The sequence below is a fragment of the Culex pipiens genome, chromosome 1 (genome assembly GCF_016801865.2).
Source record: "Culex pipiens pallens isolate TS chromosome 1, TS_CPP_V2, whole genome shotgun sequence".
In the NCBI taxonomy this organism is placed as follows: domain Eukaryota; kingdom Metazoa; phylum Arthropoda; class Insecta; order Diptera; family Culicidae; genus Culex; species Culex pipiens.
The window spans coordinates 68,069,747-68,076,489 of record NC_068937.1 but is presented as its reverse complement, the minus strand read 5'-3'; the positions used below and the strand labels follow the sequence as shown (position 1 = coordinate 68,076,489).

Genomic DNA, 6,743 nt, shown 5'->3' with positions numbered 1-6,743 from the left:
ATTAAAATATTAAAATATTAAAATATTAAAATATTAAAATATTAAAATATTAAAATATTAAAATATTAAAATATTAAAATATTAAAATATTAAAATATTAAAATATTAAAATATTAAAATATTAAAATATTAAAATATTAAAATATTAAAATATTAAAATATTAAAATATTAAAATATTAAAATATTAAAATATTAAAATATTAAAATATTAAAATATTAAAATATTAAAATATTAAAATATTAAAATATTAAAATATTAAAATATTAAAATATTAAAATATTAAAATATTAAAATATTAAAATATTAAAATATTAAAATATTAAAATATTAAAATATTAAAATATTAAAATATTAAAATATTAAAATATTAAAATATTAAAATATTAAAATATTAAAATATTAAAATAATTAAATATTAAAATATTAAAATATTAAAATATTAAAATATTAAAATATTAAAATATTAAAATATTAAAATATTAAAATATTAAAATATTAAAATATTAAAATATTAAAATATTAAAATATTAAAATATTAAAATATTAAAATATTAAAATAATAAAATATTAAAATATTAAAATATTAAAATATTAAAATATGAAAATATGAAAATATGAAAATATTAAAATATTAAAATATTAAAATATTAAAATATTAAAATATTAAAATATTAAAATATTAAAATATTTAAACATTTAAACATTTAAACATTTAAACATTTAAACATTTAAACATTTAAACATTTAAACATTTAAACATTTAAACATTTAAACATTTAAACATTTAAACATTTAAACATTTAAACATTTAAACATTTAAACATTTAAACATTTAAACATTTAAACATTTAAACATTTAAACATTTAAACATTTAAACATTTAAACATTTAAACATTTAAACATTTAAACATTTAAACATTTAAACATTTAAACATTTAAACATTTAAACATTTAAACATTTAAACATTTAAACATTTAAACATTTAAACATTTAAACATTTAAACATTTAAACATTTAAACATTTAAACATTTAAACATTTAAACATTTAAACATTTAAACATTTAAACATTTAAACATTTAAACATTTAAACATTTAAACATTTAAACATTTAAACATTTAAACATTTAAACATTTAAACATTTAAACATTTAAACATTTAAACATTTAAACATTTAAACATTTAAACATTTAAACATTTAAACATTTAAACATTTAAACATTTAAACATTTAAACATTTAAACATTTAAACATTTAAACATTTAAACATTTAAACATTTAAACATTTAAACATTTAAACATTTAAACATTTAAACATTTAAACATTTAAACATTTAAACATTTAAACATTTAAACATTTAAACATTTAAACATTTAAACATTTAAACATTTAAACATTTAAACATTTAAACATTTAAACATTTAAACATTTAAACATTTAAACATTTAAACATTTAAACATTTAAACATTTAAACATTTAAACATTTAAACATTTAAACATTTAAACATTTAAACATTTAAACATTTAAACATTTAAACATTTAAACATTTAAACATTTAAACATTTAAACATTTAAACATTTAAACATTTAAACATTTAAACATTTAAACATTTAAACATTTAAACATTTAAACATTTAAACATTTAAACATTTAAACATTTAAACATTTAAACATTTAAACATTTAAACATTTAAACATTTAAACATTTAAACATTTAAACATTTAAACATTTAAACATTTAAACATTTAAACATTTAAACATTTAAACATTTAAACATTTAAACATTTAAACATTTAAACATTTAAACATTTAAACATTTAAACATTTAAACATTTAAACATTTAAACATTTAAACATTTAAACATTTAAACATTTAAACATTTAAACATTTTTATTCAATAATAGAAACGGCAAAAAATATTAAGGATCACAAAACGAACACGACGCTCCCCTAACGAACGCACCATGACACCTAATCTGGGCGACGCTCCCCTAACGAACACACCATAGTTGATCGAGCTGTCATCAAGGCTGTCATTTTTTTTTCACCCGCGCGCGTGTTTGATCCTGTTTGTGTGGCGCAGTTGAAATCGAGAATACTTAAGTCGAATCGCGTGTGCTCGTGAAGGAAGTTGTTCCGGCGTTCGTTCAACATGGTTCTGATGGACAAATCCACCGGGTGACCGAACCGGAACGGCTCTGGGATGGCGGAATTTTCGCATATTTGGGTGAGTATTTGGAGTTTTGTTGAATTTGGAGAGGGCGGAATCGCACCCGCAACAGCAGCAGGCATTTTCAGGCAAATTTCCCAAGCTACTGTCTGATGCACAAAGTGATTTGTTTACCTTTTTTTGGTACTCTCCGCAAACTTCAAGCCATACAAGATTGTTGCCGGATCTTTTACGGGAGAGATCCGGAGAAAGATCCGGCAGCAATTTGTTTTGATTTGACGTTTGCTGAGGGTGCGGACAAGTTTGGTTATGTTCAAAAGAGAATGTTCAAGGTCAAGCTTGCGAGAGCAATGGTCTGAACAAACTGTGTGTGTTCCTCTTTTTTTTACAGGGACTTCTTCTACCAGGCCCGGCGCCTGCTGCGGACACTTCCGGCCGGATTTGTTCAGGATGGTCGTTTCGTCTGGAGGCGAAAATCGTTAGGTAAGTTGTGTGTTAATGCTCAACGGTGAACGTTCAAACAACGGTCAAGGAAAAGGTCACGAAAAGAATTTTGTTGAGTGGTACGCAACTGAAAATAACAGAAACAGAAAGTAGCGTTTGACGTTTATTGACACGGTGCCTGTGTTAAATTTGTTTTGATGAATAAATAAAATAATAGAATTTGCAAATTTGAATGCCACTGATAATTACAAATGTTTATATAATTTTGTTTTTAATGTAAACATATAGAGCTGCTCATCAGCCCGAATCTCAAAATGCTGAATCTTGGAAGGAAATTAGGCAATTAGGATATTAGGAAATTCGGAAATTAGGAAATTAGGGAATAAGTAAATTTGGAAAATAGGAAATTAGGAAATAAGGAAATAAAGAAATTATGAAATAAGGAAATTTGGAAATTTGGAAATTAGGCAATTAGGAAATTCGGAAATTAGGCAATTCGGAAATAAGGCAATTCGGAAATTCGGAAATTAGGAAATTCGGAAATAAGGAAATTTGGAAATTAGGCAATTAGGAAATTAGGAAATTGAGAAATTCAGAAATTCGGAAATTAGGAAATTAGGAAATTAGGCAATCAGGAAATTAGGAAATTAGGAAATTAGGAAATTAGGAAATTAGGAAATTAGGAAATCAGGAAATTAGGAAATTAGGCAATTAGGAAATTAGGAAATTAGGTAGTTAGGAAATTAGAAAATTAGGGAAATAAGAAATTTGGAAATTAGGAAATTTGGAAATTAGGAAATTTGGAAATTAGGAAATCAGGAAATTAGGAAATTAAGAAATTAAAAAAAATAACAATTAAGAAATTACAAAATAAGTAAATTCGGATACTAGGAAATTCAGAAATTCGGAAATAAGGCAATTAGGAAATTAGGAAATTAGAAAATTAAGAAATTAGGAAATTAGGAAATTAGGAAATTAGGAAATTAGGCAATTAGGAAATTAGGAAATTAGGAAATTAGGAAATTAGGAAATTAGGAAATAAGGAAATTAGGCAATTAGGTAATTAGGAAATTATGAAATTAGGCAATTAGAAAATTAGGTAATTAGGAAATTATGAAATTAGGAAATTAAGAAATTAAAAAAAATAACAATTAAGAAATTACAAAATTAGTAAATTCGGATACTAGGAAATTCAGAAATTCGGAAATTAGGCAATTAGGAAATTAGGAAATTAGGAAATTAGGAAATTAGGAAACTAGGAAATTAGGAAATTAGGAAATTAGGAAATTAGGAATTAAGGAAATTAGGAAATTAGGAAATAAGGAAATTAGGCAATTAGGATATTAGGAAGTTCGGAAATTCGGAAATAAGAAAATTGAGATATAAAGAATTTTGTAATTTTAGAATTTTAGAATTTTAGAATTTTAGAATTTTAGAATTTTAGAATTTTAGAATTTTAGAATTTTAGAATTTTAGAATTTTAGAATTTTAGAATTTTAGAATTTTAGAATTTTAGAATTTTAGAATTTTAGAATTTTAGAATTTTATAATTTCATAATTTTAGAATTTTAGAATTTTAGAATTTTAGAATTTTAGAATTTTAGAATTTTAGAATTTTAGAATTTTAGAATTTTAGAATTTTAGAATTTTAGAATTTTAGAATTTTAGAATTTTAGAATTTTAGAATTTTAGAATTTTAGAATTTTAGAATTTTAGAATTTTAGAATTTTAGAATTTTAGAATTTTAGAATTTTAGAATTTTAGAATTTTAGAATTTTAGAATTTTAGAATTTTAGAATTTTAGAATTTTAGAATTTTAGAATTTTAGAATTTTAGAATTTTAGAATTTTAGAATTTTAGAATTTTAGAATTTTAGAATTTTAGAATGTAGAATTTTAGAATTTTAGAATTTTAGAATTTTAGAATTTTAGAATTTTAGAATTTTAGAATTTTAGAATTTTAGAATTTTAGAATTTTAGAATTTTAGAATTTTAGAATTTTAGAATTTTAGAATTTTAGAATTTTAGAATTTTAGAATTTTAGAATTTTAGAATTTTAGAATTTTAGAATTTTAGAATTTTAGAATTTTAGAATTTTAGAATTTTAGAATTTTAGAATTTTAGAATTTTAGAATTTTAGAATTTTAGAATTTTAGAATTTTAGAATTTTAGAATTTTAGAATTTTAGAATTTTAGAATTTTAGAATTTTAGAATTTTAGAATTTTAGAATTTTAGAATTTTAGAATTTTAGAATTTTAGAATTTTAGAATTTTAGAATTTTAGAATTTTAGAATTTTAGAATTTTAGAATTTTAGAATTTTAGAATTTTAGAATTTTAGAATTTTAGAATTTTAGAATTTTAGAATTTTAGAATTTTAGAATTTTAGAATTTTAGAATATTAGAATTTTAGAATTTTTGAATTTTAGGATTTTAGAATTTTTGAATTTTTGAATTTTTGAATTTTAAGTTTTTAGAAACAGCTAATTTAATAGAATTTGTATTGAAACAAACATGTTTAAATATTCCCCATGTCTTATTTACTATTTTTCTCTTCTACAGAGGCCTATTTCACTAAGGATTGTGCTTCACAAATACGCGAGAGTCCGCAGTAGATCCGGCACCGGCTACAAACATTTCGAACAACGTCAGAAAGTTCGGATTGAAGCAGAATATTAAAAGAAAACGACGCAGAAAAAAGTACTATTTTTTTTAATCAACGAAAAAAAACTATAAGAATACAATAAAACTTACCGTATTGACCATTAATTTCAATGTATTAATATATGTTTTAAAGTACAATTTAGTGGAGAGAAAAAAATAAATACAATGAAAATACAATGAATCATACTGTAGTTATTATTTATTTCAATGTACGAATATAGTTTAAACCGTACTATTTAGTATGGAAAAATCCATGAAGAACTGTAAATTTACTGTGCAAACCATTGTAATGGTTACTGTTTTTATTATAAATGTATGATGTTTTCTATGGTCAGGGTAATTTTTTGGACGGAAAAGGCATCAATGAAAATACGGTAGAATGTATAGTTTTTGGTTTTTTTTTGTATGGGGAAAAGTCGAAATTTTTATGGTGACTGTGCCTAACAATACCCCTTTTTTATAGTAAATTCTCAAAATAAGATATATTCTATGGTGAAAAAACATAAAGGCTACTGTAGAATCATGGTAAAAATAACCATAGAATTTATCGTGTGATAACCATAAAATCTACTGTTGGTTTATAGTAAATCTTTATGCGGGCATGGCAATACCAAGTTTTGGTACCGTAATCTGGGGTCAATTGGGACTACAGTCTGAATAGGGACAGCAGTTTTTAGAGCACTTAAAGCTTTTAAATTAGGAAATGGATGTACACATTTTTTTGGCCTGAGTCTGTTCTAACCGAAACCAACCAGAAAAATCAAAATATTGTGCTCCAACATGGTTAAAACTGCTGTCCCAATTCGCCCCATGTGTCCCGATTGACCCCAGTTTACGGTATTCAAGCAATGTTCAAAACTCCAGAAGACCTCAACTTGGTATTGAAATGGTTTTATTTTGAGGTATTATTTTACCCTTGGAATAACATGGTTTGGTATTGTTGTGCCCTTCCACATACTAGACTTTGGTATGATTTCATGGTATTTTACCATCTATTACTGGGCAACCAAGGGCACATTTTGGTCCCTGTTATTTGCCCAAGTAATACCAAAATTTGGTATTCCCGTGTTATTTACCCCTGCTCGGGAAATGGTATCGTCGTAATTTTGTTAAATGGTTATGACAATATAACAGCGATATCACAAATGGTAACCATACTAGGTGAAGTTTCTGTATAATTTTATAAAATCATTACTTCATACACAGGATGACAACTTTACCCCTTAGCGAATAACGAAAACATAAGGAATTGGAGTATAAATTTGAAGCAGCGGAAATGAAACGGAATTTGATCACGATTTCAAACGACCTTTAACTGAATTTAAGCGGAACACGCTGACTGTATTGTTGCGTTTTGCGAAACGAATTTTTTTCGCTCATGCGGAATTCAAACGGAACGCGCTGACTGGGGAAGATAAATCCATGATACCTGTTCATATTTAATATAATTTGACATT

At 23.4% G+C, this 6,743-nt stretch overlaps 1 long non-coding RNA gene across 1 annotated transcript; it reads left to right on the top strand.

Moving 5' to 3' along the window:
• Positions 1-2,047: 2,047 nt before the first annotated feature.
• Positions 2,048-5,269, top strand: LOC120430485 (uncharacterized). Its single transcript, XR_005607644.2, has 3 exons — positions 2,048-2,237; positions 2,572-2,663; positions 5,185-5,269. It is a non-coding gene; the product is annotated as an uncharacterized LOC120430485 (long non-coding RNA).
• The last annotated feature ends 1,474 nt before the right edge of the window (positions 5,270-6,743 follow it).